Below are 19,385 nucleotides of genomic sequence, written 5' to 3'. Positions count from 1 at the left end.
CACTCTCAAGGCAATGCGTTTTAATGTTACATGCCTCGGTTTCGAAAGAATAATAGCAAGATATGATGCTGGTATGAAAATGGAAGCAAACAAATGGAAACTAGTTATAATAGTAATGTACTTTGATTTAAATTTCTTTATCTTATATTTTTCTTCGCTCGTTTAATGGAGCAAACAGCTCCACTTTGAATTTAAGAGGAAATGTGTGACAGAATCAAGTTAGATTGGATTTCTGACTATGTGGTTTAAACAATGATCTCTGCTCAGACGTCTAAGAATATTGCTACCGACATCACCTTTGCGTACAAAGTTCGCTAGCGTTCAGTTCTTTGTGAAAGACTTCCAAAATCCCTTCCCGTCTATGAAAGTCTACATCACACTTTTTGAGATACGATTTTTAACGTTTATTTTAATAGCACTTCCAAGCAGGCGCACTGGTGGGAAACAGCGGGGATGCCTACGTCCGTCTGGCGACTTATCTTACATCGGGAGTGGGGGATGGATACATTTAAGCCTTTGGATAAAGAGTTCATGCATCAAAGTAATGCTGTTTTGCAACTTTCATTAAAAAATTAGATTTTCTGAAAGTTTGCTGTATTCAATTAACCTAAAGGGTACAGAAAATAAATACTACTGTTCGTTTGAATTAACGTTTGCTATCAAATACGTGCATTGATTCTGAAATGTATGGCGATTGTGTAAAAGATTAAACAATTTTTATAAATAAAAATATATACATATATAATCAAATGAAGATCTTTCATCAGATGAAGATTTTTCATTAACTTAATTCGAATAATAAATAATATGTACGTGCAGCGGAGAAACGAGAAGAAAAAAAGCTGTTACTTTTCAATAAAAGGTCAAAGTGACGATCGTTATTGCAGTTTTCCAAATTCATTACTGTTTTTATGTTATTTATTTAATACAGAGAACACATATGTTTCTTCAATCTGTGCTGTAGAAAGTATCCAATAATACAATCTTTAAAATGTGCTGCTATTTAGTTTGCGAAATACCTGCAATACAGAATAGACTTATTTTTATAGAAGTTATATGATAACAGTGTGGGAATTATGTATAAGGGAACATCTGATTTTATTTTTCTACTCCTTCCCCACGTGGTTGTCGGGGCGGTCGCATCACCAACTGGCCAGACTTCTAATTTTGCATAAAGTAAATTGACTGGCTCTGGTTCTACTTCACTTTGAGCGAAAGCTTAACCTGAGTGATCAGACACAGCTTCACTCATATAATTCCAAATTTCTCACAGCTGGCTAGAATACCCAGAGTCAGAACTGAGCGCAGTGCGGAGCTCTGCGTGTTACAAACTAAGAGATCTCAAACAAATTCATTTAAAAAAAAGTAATCTTACATTTTTTCTAACATTTGTTTAAAGTTCCGAAGTAAAAAAGTAACAAAGAAATTCCTCCAAAAGGAAAGATATCAGCGCCAGTTTATCCTGAAATCACCGCAATGATGGATTCTACAGAGAAATTAAACGGAGAAAAAAACACAGAGATTCACAAAAGTGCCCACAGATCTCTCCTGTTCAGATGTTTGGTGGCGCTACCTACAGTTCTGTGTTTCATATTATCACTGAGCTCCTTAGCATTTTGTTTTTTTGTGAGTTTCAAAGCATACCAGTTGGAAAACAGGGTGAACGATTTGGAGATGGAGAAAAGATCTGTGTTTCATCCTTCAGAAACCACAATCATCGGAGAAGATGGAAACGTATTACCTGTACTTCAAGATACGATTGAAAGACTCATACAAGAGGTAATGGTTTACTTTTATAATGGTGAATGATTTGTAGCATCAAATATATTAAATATATTTCGTAAACTCGGTCACGTGCATTTTGTGATGTGATCAAATATAGTTATCCATAAAGGAACATAGAAAGGTACTTGGAAGATTAGCCTTTTCTACTTTAAAAGAAGTAGTTAATCGATTAAAATGACCTCACCTGACAGATGCGATTTGCTTATATGTTTCAGAACGCAAGCTAACTTAATTCTTCCAGTTCTGTAAAGGTTAAAACCTTGACGTGATATTGGCAATTAACTTAAGTCCATATAAACGTTAATCTTAAGACCCTTTTACAGTAACATTTCATTAAGAGTAGCTTGTTTTGCATACATTTAAAATTTAACCATCTCCCCTGTAGTTCATTATGTAAACATTCGCTTATCTACATGGCCTGCATAAATGTTAAGCCAGGGTCACCGGAGTTCTCTGAAATTCGTAATCCATAATTCATTTAACTATGTAAAGCAAATATTTAGGCATATGTTTTATATAGCATCTTTGTCAAGTACGCTTAGAAACCAATGCCTTTAAGATCAAATTTGCACTGTGTTATCGGGTGATCGGGTATTAAGCAAAAATTGCAGATGGAAAAACTATTTCTGCGATATATGTAGTATGTGCTATAAAAGCTGCGAACATCGCAGCTATGAAACTATCTGTATTTTTGAATGTCTTTACAGAATATTTGCATATAGCTTATAACAGAATTAAGAAATTAAGAGAGAGGAGCGAAATGGTGCGAGCGCACCACTGATTGAGGGCCTATGATCTCATTATTCACCCTCATGTAATGTACATTAATTCATAGGGTTTTGGCGCACCTGACGCGTTTATGCATACGAGCGCTAATTTAACAAAACATCAAATGTCAAAAGGAATGGTAGATATCACTTGAACGTAACCCGTACTGTTTCCATAAAAACATTGAAGTTATGTCGTGCCTATCAGTAATTGGTAAAGCTACTTGAAGTTCAGTAGCATGAGTTCGAAATCCTGGATAAGCCGATTTTTGATTTATTTAAATATTTTGACTTTTATACTGAAAGTAGTAATCTGTTTACAAACATGTTATGATTGTTATTTTAAATGTTTGTTCGAGTGATAGATTTCTCCTTATCTTGACATGAATACTAGAAACACGCTACAAAATCATTTAGGGCTTGACAAGAACGGATTAAACTTTGTTGCCGAGACATAATTGGCCTGTGTCTTATAGTATAAGAATGAAAGTGTAACACCTTTATAAGATTATGGAATATCTAAGGAAATTCTACTGTTAATAAAGCTGATGTATCTTACTACTATTTAATAGTGTTTTCAATTTAAGGAGTTTCAGTAATTGTATTAATATTGTCCAAGGGATGTTTACACAACAGACACATTTGTGTTTATTTGTATTTTATTCTTCATTAGCCTAAATTATTAGTATCGAACGCTGGCCTTTTTAATGAAGTAATAATGGAAGACCTACCTTATGCCGTATGGTATGCAAAAAGTTGTCTAACACTTAACAGTAAATTGTTCAGCGTGTTAAGTGGTGCTGTAAAACAGAAATTTAAAAAGATAAACCTTTACTGAATCTGTTCTCGTACATTATACAGAACCTTTCCATCGTTTCATTACAGTAAATGCATTGGTAATGTTCGGGTTTATATTGTTTGCTTAATATTGCTCAATATTAATCACATGAACTTGTAATGTGATCATTTGATTTATAAGTTAATGACTAAAAATATTATAGCACAGCAAAACTTTTTATCCTCTCTAAAGAGACATTTTTCTCCGCAGAGGTTAAATGAAGCGATGCCTAAGCTACGACCTGTAAGAGATGTGGACCGAGAGTGTTCCTGCCCTCCAGGTACTGTATGTCAAACGTTATGGGCTTGGTGTGCTAGTTGTATTCGAGACACCGACTGGTGTTTGTTTAATGGTGAGTCAGACAGGTGGCCTGAATTCAGCAGTATACAGTAGATGGTGAATTATTTCTGATACAGTTAAAGAGGAATCGGATACCATTCCAAACATTTAAAACCACAAATTACATGGCCACTGACAATTCCAGCTCTGTACCTAGTTCTATCTGTACAGTAGCTTGCCTTAATGCTGTGATAATGTCCATGGAGACCTTTGTTAGCTGAGAAATAATGTCAATCTGAAGAATTGTATTATTTTTACTTTCTTTGTATGGGATGATTTGGCAAAGAAAAGGTGAAGTTTTAAATAACTTGTTTTTTTAGAGTAATTCATATCTGGGAATGAAGGGCAGATGTTATGGAGTAATTTGCCTCAGTTGTCTAGCACTGATTGCTCATTTGGAGTCAAAATTCTTTGGGTCCTCATTCTTAATTTACCTGTGAAGAGTCACTGACAGACAATGAAATACGTAATAGGGAAAAAATGCACTCTGAAATGCTATATTTTTAGTTACATTTACATTTTATATTCTGCTTTTATACAGATGAGGTTGAAAGCCAACAATTTAACATGAACGGCCATTTCTTTCCTGTTTGTGTATGGTCATTTTATCATAAAGCAGAAATCTTTGTGAAAAGATTAATAATTTTAGAAGAATTGCAGTACTCATACAAGACGTGGTTTATTGTATGTGAGAGTACACATCAGTGAGCCAGAGCCAGTACTGTAGGGCACAGGGGGCAAGTCAGAGATGCCAACCTGTGATGGGGCACTCAATATACCAATTTTATAACTATAAATTGGTGAGAGGTTTTTAAGGAAAGTTCATACTTATGTGTACATCTGTCATTTATACAAACCAATTTGTGTATTAGCACATTATATTGAATGCTTCTGTAGTCATTACAGGATCACAACACAAAAGCTCTTCTATGCATTCTATACAAAAATAACTCAAATGAAAAGACCAGGCAAATTTTGATATTTATTGCAACTTTACCAGTTATACTGAATAATTTGAAAGTTGATATTCCTGTTATTGGAATGTTGGCACACTACCCTGTACAATTGGAGCGTGATCATTTTTTTGCATGATGTACAACTTTTGTAAGTCAAAAAGGCAATCTATGCCGTTCCATTAAAAACAAAATGTTCAAACAGGTTGTTTAAGTGTATCTTTTATTTTCAAAAGTAATTTTGATAATTCCATCCTTCATGCTGTTAAGTTGCGTTTTATGCAATGAAACAGCTTGTGACTAAATCCCCTGGTTGTCAGATAAGAAGGTGGAGGTGTTCTCTGTTTTAGACCCCAGAAGTATTAGATATGAAAGTTTTTCTTCTCTCTTCATCTCTCTGCCCCAGGTAATATAAGCATGTAATATGAGTTGAGAGCTACACTGATGGTTAGTTTAAGATTTAAGTCAACATGTCATAGCAGGGGAGAGAGTAGGTAACTGGCTGAGTACACCAGAGAATTAGGGGCAAGAGTCTTCACCTTCATGGCTGTTCTTCACTCCAAAACAAAATTCTAATAAACTGAAAAGCTTGACTGTGTTACTTGGGCCATACTGTTGCCTTAGTATTTGAGCTGTCTGTTCCAGAACTGGTCCCCAACAAACTTCAAAGTGATTTGATGATTGGTCTTATTGTCCATTAATCCATTGACGCTCACAGGCACCTGTATGAGTAAACTATTTACTTTCTAAGATACAGGGGAGAGGCCCTCACTCATTCTTGGCTTTGTGGGTGAACAGTTCTCCCTCACATAGGAACATGCATATCAGTGGAACGGGGAGTTATGGCTCTCCCATTGCTCCAAATGGTTTGCTCAAAATAACATTTCCTAAATTAGATTATCCACACCAAATGGACAATGCTGTAACACCACTCCTGCTGATAGTATTGAGTCCTGCATGTGTGCACTCTGGGAAGTGGTAAGTCTTCTGTAAGAAGACAAGGATCTTCCAGTTCACTGAGACTAACACAGCATTCTTTGGAACTTGCAGTTTCCAGATTCCTCTTGCATCCTGGACACAGCACTTTTTCATTGATGATGACTCAGTTTTCAACATTTGTAAAAGTGCACAGAACTGTTTTTTATTAGTAAGTGGAAATCCAAACTAAACTCATGTTTTAACTGATTTAAAGTTAAAACTGTAACTATAAAGAACTGTTTAGCCTATTTTGGTAATGCTTGGGCTTACACTGAGTTTTTGAACTTGAACCATTTGTGCTAGTAAGATATTTTCTGGAGATTCTGTAAAAGAGTGAGAAGGCTAGTCAGTTTGCATTTTCCCTGGATTAGTTTGAGTGCCTTTAACAATTGGTCTTCAATCAGAGCTCTGCAATGATCTCAAGGTTGCCTTTCTGTTTGTTTTTGTAATGCGTTTGTCTCCACAATCATCTCGGCATGAGGTAACCTTGCAAATCTTCAGTCACAAGTCTCCCACAGGAGGCTGCTGGCTTTTATCATTTGGTTTGTTTTTGTTCTGAAAGAGACCGGCTCTGGTGCAGCCAACAAGAGAGTCGCGATTAAAAAAACAACAACATGCAAATGAATGAGGAACATCAAGCCTGAGAATGACAGTCCTGCAGTCTTATTCACAGCAGCAGCTGAGGCTGTAATCGCTGTGGACAGAATAGCTTTACAGCATGTAATGTGAGTCATGTTGCTGAAACAGAGATGGTTTGGAGGTTATCGCTTTTATCTTTTTATAGTTTAGTACATATGGCCACATATAGTTGTTATAAGGCTTCTTGTGAAGCTTTAAAAGCTTTGGTATTTGTTTCTAAATGTAATTTGATTTTGAAGTTTCATATACCTTTTATTGTATTAAAGCTCACTTAACTTCTTTGGCTTAAAAAATAAGAAAAATACAGTTGGTTGCTGCTCAACAGTTGGCAGGCTTTATGCCTTTAATGTGAACCATAGTATAAATCTAATATCAGGTTTCTTTTTTTTAAAGACTACTTTTTTACTAAAATGGTTTGTGCACTTTGAGGATGTTAGACCTATATCTAGTAAAATATGTAATTTAAAATGCAATCATAATCTTCATCAAATGAACCTTATCAGTTTGTTTAAAAAGGAAAACTAAATAGAACTCATTTTCTGCAACTACACACGCGAGTCTGAGTGTTTATTGCAGCTCAGGCTTTCAAGATGCCAAATGCCGCCTTACTGCACTTCTTGTAAAATGTAAGGTGAAACCTTTTCCATTTAGAAAGACTTGATGCCACTATGGGAAAATTGACTCATGTGTAGATGCACCCAGTAGTGGTGTTAAATTGGGAAACATTTTTAAATGCATACAAATAGATAATGGTTGTCAAAACACATCGGGAATATGAGAAGGATATTCTGCAGTAAAGGCTGTGAATGTCAGATGGCTGACATTTGGCAGACTGTGCACCTGGGGGCGGCACAGTGAAGCTGTATATGTTTTCACAGCTGAACAAGTGAATGAATCTGCTGCGTGATAAGGTTGAAAGGACAAGATGGCTTCTGTTTAATATATTTTTTAAAACTGTTTGTTGGGTAAATTTAGACACCTGGTTATTATTTATACAGCTAATAAAAATTAAAATGGAAACCAAATGGGTACTTAAGCAAAGGGAAGAACTTCAGTGTCGCATTGGGTTAAGGAGACAATATCTTGCCATCTGGCCTTTGGACGGCTTTGTAATACTGATTTATGCTAACTCTACAAGTGCTCATGATCTATTTACTTCACATTTGAAGTTTCTTGTTTTGTGTCCTCTGTGTATTTTTGCCAAGAATTGTAGCTTTTTGGGAGCAAGTTCACTGACATTTTATTGAACAGACATGACCTATAAATTCATTATGTTGATCATCATTTGACTTCAACAGGGTGTCTACTAGGGGTGGGGAAGAAATCGATTCTTAGATGCATCGTGATTCTCTCTTGTACGATTCTGCATCGATGCACAAAACTCCATAATCGATATTTTAATTTTTTTTAATATACACAGTACTAAACATTTCAGATAAAAACAATACAATGTAAAGTAAAGGACAAATGAGTAAATAATAATGGTTTAGGTTTTTGGGGTTAAGACAAAACTAATTTAGTCTGCATGGTTAAACAAAAAGACGTATAGACAAACTCCGGCCTGCACCCTCCGCTTGGAAAGCCACCGTATGGGTATATTTTTGATTTAATTTGAAGTAAAAGGTAAAATGAACTGGATAAGAGCCATGCAGTGTGCAAGCTCGAACATACAACGAACATATGCAAAATCTTTCACGTTCCCATCTGGAGTTGGAGGAAAAACAGCCTGTTCTTAGAGAACTGTCAAGCAAGTGTCAAACCTTCCACATAGTTTGGAAAGGGCGAAGCGAATCACCGGGTCTATAGCAAGTTTTATCGCAAAAGATTTGCGCCCCTACGCCATTGTTGAAAACCCAGGCTTTCACTTAATGTTGCAAACACTGGAGTCGAGGTACAACATACGGTCTTGGCATCACTTTAGTGAAATGGCAATACCAACGCTCTACAACAACACCAAAACTCAAGTTTTGGAATCATTGAAGAAAGTACATAGGGTGGCAATAACCTGTGATGCGTGGATGTCCATTGCAGGAGAATCCTATATCGCTATTACCACACACTACATCACCGATGAATGGCAGTTCGTGTCTCTCGTACTCCAGTCAATCAGTAAGAAAAAAAATCGTACTGTATAGAAAAAAATAGAGATGCATCGAGAATCAATTTATAATCGCACTGTGGCACCCTGAATTAAAATAGAATTGAATCGTGAGGTGCGTAGAGATTCCCACTCCTAGTGTCTACTATGTAGCTAACAAGCCAGTTGCATATACAGTATTAGGAATAACAAGTTGTACATCTGTGCAACCCGCTTTTGGTGTCTGTAGGAATCTGTCTCATCTTTTCAAACATCCTGTTGACTGGTCTATGAGCCCTAGATACCACAAATCTCCCTCGTTGTTGAGGTGATTAAATACTTTCAGTTTGAGCTACTTGAATGTATCGGTTATTAATTTATTTAAATTTATCAAATTTATCAATTTATCAAAATGACACTAAAAACAATTAACCAATATCTAAAATCTGCATATAGTTCCTTATTGTAATAAAACATGCAATAATAGTAGTTTATTTTGAAGCTCGGTGTACATTTATTTAACATGAGAAACCATTTGTCCATATAGACTTTAATGCAGAATCATAATATATTTAATAACTGCTGTTGGAATATTTATTTAAAATTGTTTAGGAACTATATATTTTTTTTATTTGTAAAAGGTAGCCCTCTAATTCAGAAAACGATTTTTCAGTATTTGGCACCCAATTCTGAAATCTAAGAAATTAGTCAACACAGTGTACATGAATGTCATGATCACTATTTAGGAATATTTATAAAGTGACACGATAGTTTGTTCCTGAGGGCACTTCTGTCACTGTTCAAGCGATGGAGTGTAGAAATGAATGAGTAAGAGTCAACTTTGTCATGTGTTGTCCAAGCTTGTTAGTAGGAGGAAGAGATACGAATTATGGAGTAAAAAATAGTTTAGAAGTTTGGAAGAACAGTTAAAATCATTATCATTGCAGTAGAACACTGTCCTTTTCAGCATTGCCTCAACTTTTACAAAGGTCACGAAGTGCATTCAATGTCTCAAAATCTCCAAAAAATAAGATACGAAAAATGTTGTTGAATGCAACACATTCTTAGATTTCTTTAGTTCTGAGGTTGACAACATCCGGCATCACATTCTCTCCACTACACATATCATTTCCTTACCTCCTCCCTCCTCATCCAACTTCTCTGGATCCCTTCTCTCCAGCTTCTCTCTTCTTGACTCAGCATCCCTCAATAAACTAGTTACACGCATGAAACCCACCACATCTATTTTAGATCCCATTCCCACCACTTTATATCAGTCCTGTTTCTCTTCTCTCTGTCCCATTGTCCTCAATATTATACATGAATCCATGAGCACTGGCATTGTACCAACGGTCCTCAAAACTGCTGCCATTACCCCTGTGCCAAAAAAGCCTAACATGGCTCTCGACAATCTTAACAATTTTCACCCCATTTCCAACTTACCCTTTCTTGATAAAGTTCTAGAACGTGCTGTCACACTTCAGTTACATAACCACCTCATGACAAACAACCTTTTCGAACCCCTCCAATCTGGCTTCCGTCAGCTTCACAGCACAGAAACTGCCCAGGTCAAAGTCACTAACAATCTTCTAATAGATTCTGATTCTGGTTCTCTTTCTGTACTCATCCTTCTTGATCTCAGTGCTGCTTTTGACACTGTTGACCATAACATCTTACTTTCTCGTCTTGAGACTGTTTTTGGAGTTTCTGACACTGCTCTCAAATGGTTCAAATCTTACCTCACTGATCGCTGTCACTTTCTCTCTCATAATGGGTACAGGTCTGAAATTGGTCTTGTTAAATCTGGTGTCCCTCAGGGCTCAATACTGGGCCCCTTGCTCTTCAGCATTTACATGTTTCCACTTGGACAGCTTTTAAGATCACAATGCCTCAGCTTTCATTTTTACGCTGACAATACTCAAATATACATCCATACCAAACCTGACACTGATGTGGCTGTCTCTATTCTATCTAATTGCATCTCTGACATAAAAATTTGGACTCAAAACTTCCTTCATCTTAACTGTGACAAGACCGAAGTCATGCTTATTGGCACCCCCCATCAACTTCGTAAAGCTAGTCATGTAACCCTATCTGTAGATGGTTCTGTACTTGAGCTTCAATCTAAATTGAAAAACCTTGGGGTTATATTCGATTCTGGCTTAACATTTGACCCACATGTGCAGCATACTGTCAAAACATCTTTTTTTCACCTCAGAAATATCACTAGATAAGCCCTATGCTATCACTAACTGTGGCTGAAAAGCTGATCAACACATTTGTGTTCTCTCGAATTGACTACTGTAATGCTCTACTCGCTGGGGTATCTAAATCTACTCTGAACAAACTGCAGTATGTCCAAAATTCAGCAGCCTGAATCCTGACCAGGTCCAGTGCAAGTGTTCACATTACTCCTATCCTGGAGTCCTTGCCCTGGCTTCCGTGTAGACATTAAAATCCTCATGCTCACCTATAAGGCTCTGCATGGCTTGGCACCTCAGTACCTGTCTTAACTATTATCTCCCTACTCCCCACCTTGCAACCTTTGTTCTTCTAATTCTGCTCTCCTTACTGTCCCCCAAGACCGTCTACATTGTATGGGTGACAGGGCCTTCTTCTGTTATGCCCCTAAGCTCTGGAACTCTCTCCCCAAGGATATCAGAGAGTCACCTTCTCTAAACTCCTTCAAATCCAGACTCAAAACCCTCTTCTTCAGAAAAGCCTTTACTTAACTGGTTCCATTCTTCACCCCTCTGCTTTTCTTAGTACCACCATCCACGGTCTCCTCTATATATTGTAACTGTGTTTTATCTTGTGTATTCTTCTTATTTATTGTTGTTGTCATCCTGTAAAGCTCTTTGAGAAGCCACCTTTAAAGGCGCTATATAAAATAAAGTTGATTATTATTATTGTGTGGGTTGCCTACATGATTTTTAAGACAACAAATACTGTTTTTGAAATCAATGAACTGTCCCTTGATCTAGCAGTGTTATGGGTGAACTCAGTCATTGTCTGTGGTTACCCATAAGAAAAAACAAAATTCTATTTCATTTAGTGTCACTGAAACTCCATACATATGCGGAGAGGTGGCTCTGTGGCTAAGGATCTGCGCCTGTGGCTGGAACGTTGCCGGTTCAAATCCTGCGGCCGGCAGAGGAATCCTGAGTAAGGCTCCGTTGGGCTCCTGAGTAAGGCCCTGAACCCCTACTGCTCCAGGGGCGCTGTACAATGGCTGACCCTGTGTTCTGACCCCAAGCTTCTCTCCCTGTCTGTGTGTCTTATGGAGAGCAAGCTGGGGTATGCGAAAAGACAAATTCCTAATGCAAGAAATTGTATATGGCTAATAAAGTGATCTTATCTCTTATCTTATATTTACAGGCTACATATCATTAATGTATTCTACCTCAGCTTACATTGATTGAGTTGCAGTTGTAAATCTTTCTTCATGGACATGGTTGAAAGAGTTTAAATTACTTCAAGCTGTATAATTCACATGGACCAGATTACCACATCACATATGTGTGGCCAGTTGAATTTTATTGAAATGTCACCTTACTGATTGGAGCTAATCCAGTTGCTTAATTTTGACATCTGGGTACTAAATGTAAATAAGTCTAAGTAAATAATTGACAAGGTGACACAATCTCCTATTGATCATCAGCTGCCTGTAGATGCACTTGAGGGATGTACATTTTGATATATTATGAATGAAAGTAATTCATCAGCAATAATACTTCTAAAGTATCTGGTGATGTTCAACATTGAAAGAAAGTAAAAATGTATATCAAAGACTAACATAGTCACAAAAAATCCCTTGTTTTGTCAAAGCTTCTAATTTTGAGAATTAGAGAAAACAGCTTATACAAAATATGCATCAAAAACCTGAGATTTTTTTTTTAAAGCTGACAGGTGCTTATTATATTAGTTTTCCATTTAATGTATAAGCAATACCTACTACCTTGGCTCAGACTGCTTTGTGGCGCCCTCTGTTGCCCCTCTCTGACAGGAAATGCCTGTTCTTGGCCTTTGCTCTTAAATGTCCTATAATAGGGTACAATGCCCCCAGGCTTAGCCTCATACCCCTATGGGAACAACCCTGAAAACTGTGCAGCAACCTAATTACAGCAGTTACTTAACGTCTCCAGCAAATACTTTATAGGCGGATGAACTAGATCTATGTTTGTATGTCAGGCATCAGCACAGAATTATCTGTGGTCCAGATAGTCTTCTGGTAGCCTGAGCCAAAAAAAATTTTAATCACGAGGCAAGAGGAAAGAACTTAATGGGAAGTAACATTTATCATGATGATGTCTGTAAGACCTGAAAATAATAAACAAGAACACAAAAACATTTTTCCTTGTATAACTAATTTTTGAAACCAAAAACCAGTTCCAGATGGAATTATATAATTTGCTAAAGAAAATTAATATCTCAAGAACATTAAAGTAATAATAGTGCATTGAACATGCTTGGAGTGATAATCACTAACACAATCCCCTTTTCCAAGTCTCCAAGTGATCTAGTTACTAATTAATTTTCTTCTAAAGCATTAGAGATCATTTTAACACTTCAGTTAGTCTTCAAATGACTGAGGCCATTATTAACTCAAATTTAGAGAAAAAAATAGTAATACAGACTGAATGTAATTGCTGTCTGTGTGCAGAGAAAATAATCATTTACAATAATTTGGTATGGTCATGTTCTTAATTATTTTTGATTGATAACTAGTAGGATTAATATAAGTTAAGTAACAGGTTATAGCACGTGAAGCTGTAAAGTAGTGGATTGGAAGGGCCACAGGATGAGTAACACTCATGTACAGTAATTGATTCCTTCTTTAGAAATGGGGTGAGAGGAGAAAGGCTAGGTAACATTTAATGTTTGCCCATTAACACGGCTGAGTCTAGGTAGCCATTTTCTGCTCAGCAAGTTGCTCACAAGAATGCTGATATGTGTTTTCATTTTGGTGAAAATGAAGTGTCACACAAAGTTCATTGCTTAAGGAGAAAGAGTTGCGAGGGAAGGTGCTGCCTTAAAACTTACACTGAAATTTACACTTCAAGGTTTTTAAATTCAGGTGTTAACAATTAACACCCCCCATTCCTTGAGCAAGTAATTGAACACATCTGTAAATAAATGCTGCTTGGAAGCAAACTGTGAAGTTTGTCACTTCTTAGAATTAAGTGATCCAGTTTTAACACTGCAAATACAGACTGAGATTACAACATGTGTTGTCAGGAAAGGTTAGGATTTAAATCTATGTGTAACTCTGGGATTCTCTGTTACTCACAGTTAATAGTGCATGTCTTTATACAACAAGAGGAGCAGTAGGCTCCACAAGAATTAATCAAAACGGATAGAATGGCTTGAATAGTGAGTTAAATGCCAACTACAGTTCTCTCTTCTGTAAGCATTAATACTACAGTTCAACTAGGTAATTGTTCTTTTGAGGTTTTGGAATTTTTATGCACTACTTTTTTGGTGTCGCCAGTGGATGATTGTGAAACCAATTTTTAATGTTTCTCTGGAATCTATGCATTAAAAATGATTTACAGTTCTCTTAACAAGAACATGTGTCAGGAATAGGTTGAAGGAGTGACAGTATGTCAAAACAGAATGGAAGACACTGTTTCTGGGAGACTTTTGGTTTATGTCCTAGTTGCACTGAATTGCTGATGGCATATGTCGGGCAAAATATCTTTGTTCGTGTTATGAACATCTTTGTTATGGGAATTAAGGAGGCAAAGTTGGAAGGCTTTTATTTGTTAAAGCTGGGATGACCTCAGCTGCCCAGTATTCCATAGCCTGGAAGCTTCTACTGATTTTGTATAAAATTTGGTAACAGCTATCAAGTTTTTTCTTAATTTCTTTGTTGTATTGTACAGAATTGTCTGTTCCAGATAGGTAGTAGGAAACTATTTGTAGTAGTACTAGTACAGCTACTTGAGATGAGATTATCATTCGATTTTGTAATTGTTGCATTAAGTACTCTACTATGGTTATTTACCATGTGGAAGGAAGTCTTTTCTCTACTTCAGCTTCAATGCCAGTGCCCAGAAAAGTGCCCTAGGGTGTTTTATATTTTCCTTTGCTTTAGCTGTACCCAGTTACTGTAGGACTGCATGAATTCAGACGGGTTTAAGAGATATTTGTACACAGTCTCATATTTACTTATCCTATTTTTTAATGGTATCAGTTGTTGGTAGTAAAATATACAGTTTTCCTTAAAACATTACTTATTGTTATTATTTGTGGTTCTTATTGTCTTGGTATTGAAATATGTTTGGAAACTTTAAACACAACAAATTGGGTCCCTGTGGAGACAGTTTTTCCTTTTGAAATAACTAGCAATTTGCTTTTACCTATAGGGACCATCAAAATGGAGCAATCAGCACATCTGTTCAATTTTCAGAATGTAAAGGAGGTTCACTCTTTGTCATTAAAACTGTCTAGAATTCTGTTTAATTGGACAAGTAACGAAAGATGATCCCTCTTATTGTGAACACAACCTAATCCTTGTATTATGTGTTGATGAGTCAAAAGCAAACTCCAGTTATCAGTGGAGAATTAACGTACATTAAATCTTTGACTCATCCAGCCAAAAATATTTGAAGACATTTTGCCTTTCTGTTGGTAGGTACTGAAACAATAGACTAATAATGAAATAAAGGGAAGGACATTTACTTGCAGTCCTTGGCAGGAAATTAGAAATATTGAGATTAAGTTCCACATCGGAAACATGATATTGGGCAGACACTGGTGTCAAACAGAAGATGCAAGAAAAGAAAAAGGGTCTTAGGTCTGGGCTGTTAAGGAGTGCAGAAACAGGGTGGACGAGTGGGTGGTCAGACATCTTGCCCTCTGCACGTGTGGTTTATCAGATAACCATCTGTATCAGTGCAGCGATCTGTAACACAGATGCTTTGTTGAAAAATATTTACAGATGTCGCTGTAAAGGTTTTTCTCAGTTCAGCAGCATTCTGAATTGGGATTATTTTGAGTAGGTGTTCCTCAGTTTAATTTAAATGGAGAGTTGAGATGCTTCTGGGTTTGAAACTAACACCCCTGGGTAAGATGCTTTACTGAGTTATCATTGTGTAAGTATCTTTAAAACAGAAAAGAAGGGTATTATTATAAAATAATTTCTGTAACAAGGAGAATTGCAGTGTAATTCAATGTGCTGAAATTGGGGTATCACCTATTATTGGGACTTTCCAGTATTGTATTCTGACATTTATATACCTTTATAATTTTTATTATTTTTGGAAGGGATTTAAAGTCTAAATTATGAAATATACTACTATATGTATACAGTTGTATGCAAACGTTTGGGCACCCCTGGCCAAATTCAATGTTTTGTTGATTTTCTAAGTGAAAAGAAGTTAACACAACCTCTGTAGCGAATAAACTTAAACTTGACATATTTCTGCAAATTGTAATGCACAGTTACAATTTACTTGCTGAATTTAACAGATAGAAAAAAATAAATCAGTAAATGTGGCATGTGCAGACGTTTGGGCACCCTTCCTGTTGATCCACTGGTGTTATTTATTTGTAAGGTCTCAGAACTTAATTGACTCATTAGGCCTTAATCTGATGACAAGTCTGTATTCAGTCTGATGTCAGGTGATGACAATTCCAGAGCTTGATAAATTATCGGAGTCTTCGAACCTCTCAGGGTGTTGTGCTTACACTCAACAACCATGGGCTCATCTAAGCAGCTGGCTGAGGATCATAATATAAAGATAATTGACTCTTACAAAGCAGGGTAAGGCTATAAAAAGATATCTAAAAGCTTCCTGCTTGCAATTTCCACTGTCCGAAATGTCATTAAGAAATGGCAGTTAAGGGGAACTGTTGAAGTCAAGACAAGATGTGGAAGACCAAGAAAAATCTCTGATAGAACTCCTCGTAGACTGGTCAGGAATGCAAAGCATATGCCTGCAAAGGATCTGCAGGAAGGTTTAGCTGGCACGGTAGTAGTGGTGCACTGGTCCACTGTGCAGCATTGCTTACACAAACCTGATCTGCATGGAAGAGTCATCAAAAGGAAACCTTACCTGCTATCTCATTACAAAAGTTAAAGTCTGAAGTATGCAACACAACACTTAGATAAGCCAGAGGTGTTTTGGAACCAAGTGCTGTGGTCTGATGAAGTAAAAATCGAACTCTTTGGCTGCAATCACCAAAGGTATGTTTGGAGAAAAAAAGGAGAAACATTTGAAGAAAAGAACACCTTGCCAACTGTTAAGCATGGGGATGGATGTATTATGCTTTCGGGTTGTGTGGTAGCCAGTGGCACAGGAAATATTGTGCGGGTTGAGGAAAGAATGGATTCTACTAAGTATCAACAAATCAGTCAGTGAAGAAACTGAAGCTGAAAAGAGGTTGTATATTACAACAAGACAATGATCCAAAACATAGCTCAAAATCAACCATGAACTACTTTAAGAAACGAAAGATTAAGGTTTTGGAATGGCCTTCACGGTCCCCAGACTTAAATATTAAGATCTCAAACATGCAGTGCAGGCAAGTTGAATATTTCTGAACTAGAAGCATTCTGCAAGGAAGAGTGGGGAAAAAAAAATCCTAAAGCAAGAATAGAAAGACTGTTAGCTGGCTACAAGAAATGTTTGGAGGCTGAGATTTCTGCCAAAGGGGGTGTTACCAAGTACTGACTGATAGGGTGCCCAAACTTTTGCACATGCCACATTTACTGTTTTATTTTTTTCAATCTGTTAAATTCAGAAAGAAAAATTGTAACTGTGCATTACAATTTGCAGAAATATGTCAAGTTTAAGTTTGTTTGTTGCAGAGGTTGTGTTAACTTCTTTTCAATTAGAAAATCAACAAGACATGTAATTTGTCCAGGGGTGCCCAAACGTTTGCATACAACTGCATATGTACTAAAAATGTTTCATAGACATTAATGAGATCTTGTTTTAAACAAATGTGAATGTGCAACTGCATTTGAAGTCAGGAGTGTTTTTTCCCTTCAAAATGTATAGGTTTTCACGAATGGGTTCTGGTGTAACATCGAATACTTATTTTGATGTTTTAAAAAATAATGCACCCTAATGGGGCCAAAGCTGATGTCAGAATCCTTTGACTCAAAGCGAAGAGGTGGGCAGCTGTTTCACCTCAGACCAGCTTTGTTCCGTAGCATGGGAAAGTTTGGCCACAGTCTAGTTGAGGGGCTACGATTTGGGTCCTGCTCTTTCACCTTTTGAAACGCATGTCTCCAAAGAGAGTAATTAAGAAACAATTGCAGACACTTCAGGCTGGAAATGCAAGGGAGCTGAACCTGTTTAAATGGTCTGATACTTTTCTACCGGAAAAAAGCCATCAAGAGTCTGGCACCATACTTTGTATATTGGCTCTTACTACTGTGAAAACCATCACTAAAAAGCAAGAGAGGGACAGAGGCAAACAGATAATTAGATGCTAGGTTTATCATTCAGTGTTTCGAGATTAGAACTAATGTTCTTTGGATTAAAGATTTTTTAACAAGACGTGTGATATTATATTGATGATGTTTGTCTGTGTCTTATTTTTGACTAGTAATTCCCTTTAAAAGTAAACAAATAACAGGAATTGTCTTTTTTGTTTATTGACATATGATTTGCTGGAGGAGATGTCAATTTAACTTTTTCAGACAGCTTTTGAAAGAAATCTATTAACTAGTGAACCCTTGGCACTACCCCTAACTAATCAATAAATATAATTTAAACAGTTATCTTGGATGCCATGTGGATATGTTACAATTTGTTCCTACTCTTTGCCCTCAGAGAAAGTTATTTTAGAAAACTATAGATTGCATTTAAAGATACCTCTTCACAAACTGTATTAACGGAAAGCACATTCCATACAAAGGTTCTGGTGATTTAATGAGATTAAATCATTTTTTGAATTGCACCACTGACACATGCTGGCCTATATGGTGTATAGTTTTTTTCTTCAAAAATGAAATTGTTGTGTTATTCTTTTTACTTCTTTTAAAAGTTAAAAGACACTCATTTGAGAAAAAAAAAACTCTCCTGCAGACACCCAAGGGCATTTTTGCAGATGTTTTTAATGTAGGAGTTTAGATAGACTAAAATGCTGAAGCCAGGCTGTAGACCACATTATAATTAGCCTGCCACAAGCCACTAAACTAACAAATACTATGCAGGTGGTCTCCTTCAATGACCCATTATAATATATATTTTTTGTAACTGGTGCAAAATAAGCAAGGTTTTGTTTAAATGTTTCTGTTTTGAAGCAAACAGTTCTTCAAGGTGTTTTAATTAGGTCTTTGAGAAGGACATACGTATGAGTTCCTTTCTACACTATAAACACCAAATTGTGGACTGTTGGCTTCTTTCTGTCTTTAAAGCTGTTCACTACAGTGGGCATAGTGTTTCTTATATGCATATCTTCAGTAAAGTTCTATTAAGAAAGAATAGCAACAGCAATTGTTTGTTCTACTGACATACTGAAGCTACTGTACATTTCCCTTGGCTAAATCTTTGTAAATTGTTTTACATTTTTTGCCTATCAATAAAATTCCTTTTATAATTGCATCAAAAAATAAATAAAACAATAAATAAATTTTGAGATTTGAGCATCTCAACAGAGAAAATAAATTTCCATTTGTACACAGCTTTATGCAACTTAATTTGTGTTTCTCCTTTTCTCCTTTCAAAAATCATTAGACATGTTGTTTACAAAGACCAGAAAAGGTATCTCTGATCTTGTTGAAACAATAAAAACAAATAAAACCTAGAATGGGCAGCATGGTGCCACAGTGTTTAGCATTGCTACCTCCCAGTGCTGGGGCACTCAGTTCAAATCTGGACCTGGAGTTCTAAGTGTGTGGAGTTTGTGCTCACTTTGGTTTCTTTCGGGTGCTCTGGTTTCCTCCCACAGTCCAAAAACATATTGGAAGGTTAAATGGGAAAGTTGGCCCTAGCTGTGAGTATGTGCATGTTGCTCGCCAGGATTGGCTCTGACTCCTCTGTGACAGAAAA

At 36.6% G+C, this 19,385-nt stretch overlaps 1 long non-coding RNA gene across 1 annotated transcript in view; it reads left to right on the top strand.

Annotated features, from left to right (window-relative positions):
• The first annotated feature begins 486 nt into the window (after window positions 1–486).
• The window catches only part of LOC148820942 (uncharacterized), a 203,758-nt gene continuing 184,859 nt past the window's right edge, over window positions 487–19,385 (top strand). The window contains exons 1-2 of the long non-coding RNA XR_016094139.1: window positions 487–1,779; window positions 3,601–3,670. This is a non-coding gene — a long non-coding RNA (uncharacterized LOC148820942). The remainder of the gene's footprint in view (window positions 1,780–3,600; window positions 3,671–19,385) is intronic.

Source organism: Atractosteus spatula, chromosome 14 (assembly GCF_055471065.1).
Source record: "Atractosteus spatula isolate fAtrSpa1 chromosome 14, fAtrSpa1.hap1, whole genome shotgun sequence".
Lineage (NCBI taxonomy): Eukaryota > Metazoa > Chordata > Actinopteri > Semionotiformes > Lepisosteidae > Atractosteus > Atractosteus spatula.
Note: the sequence above shows the minus strand (reverse complement) of the source record. Positions and strands in the feature narration are given on the sequence as shown.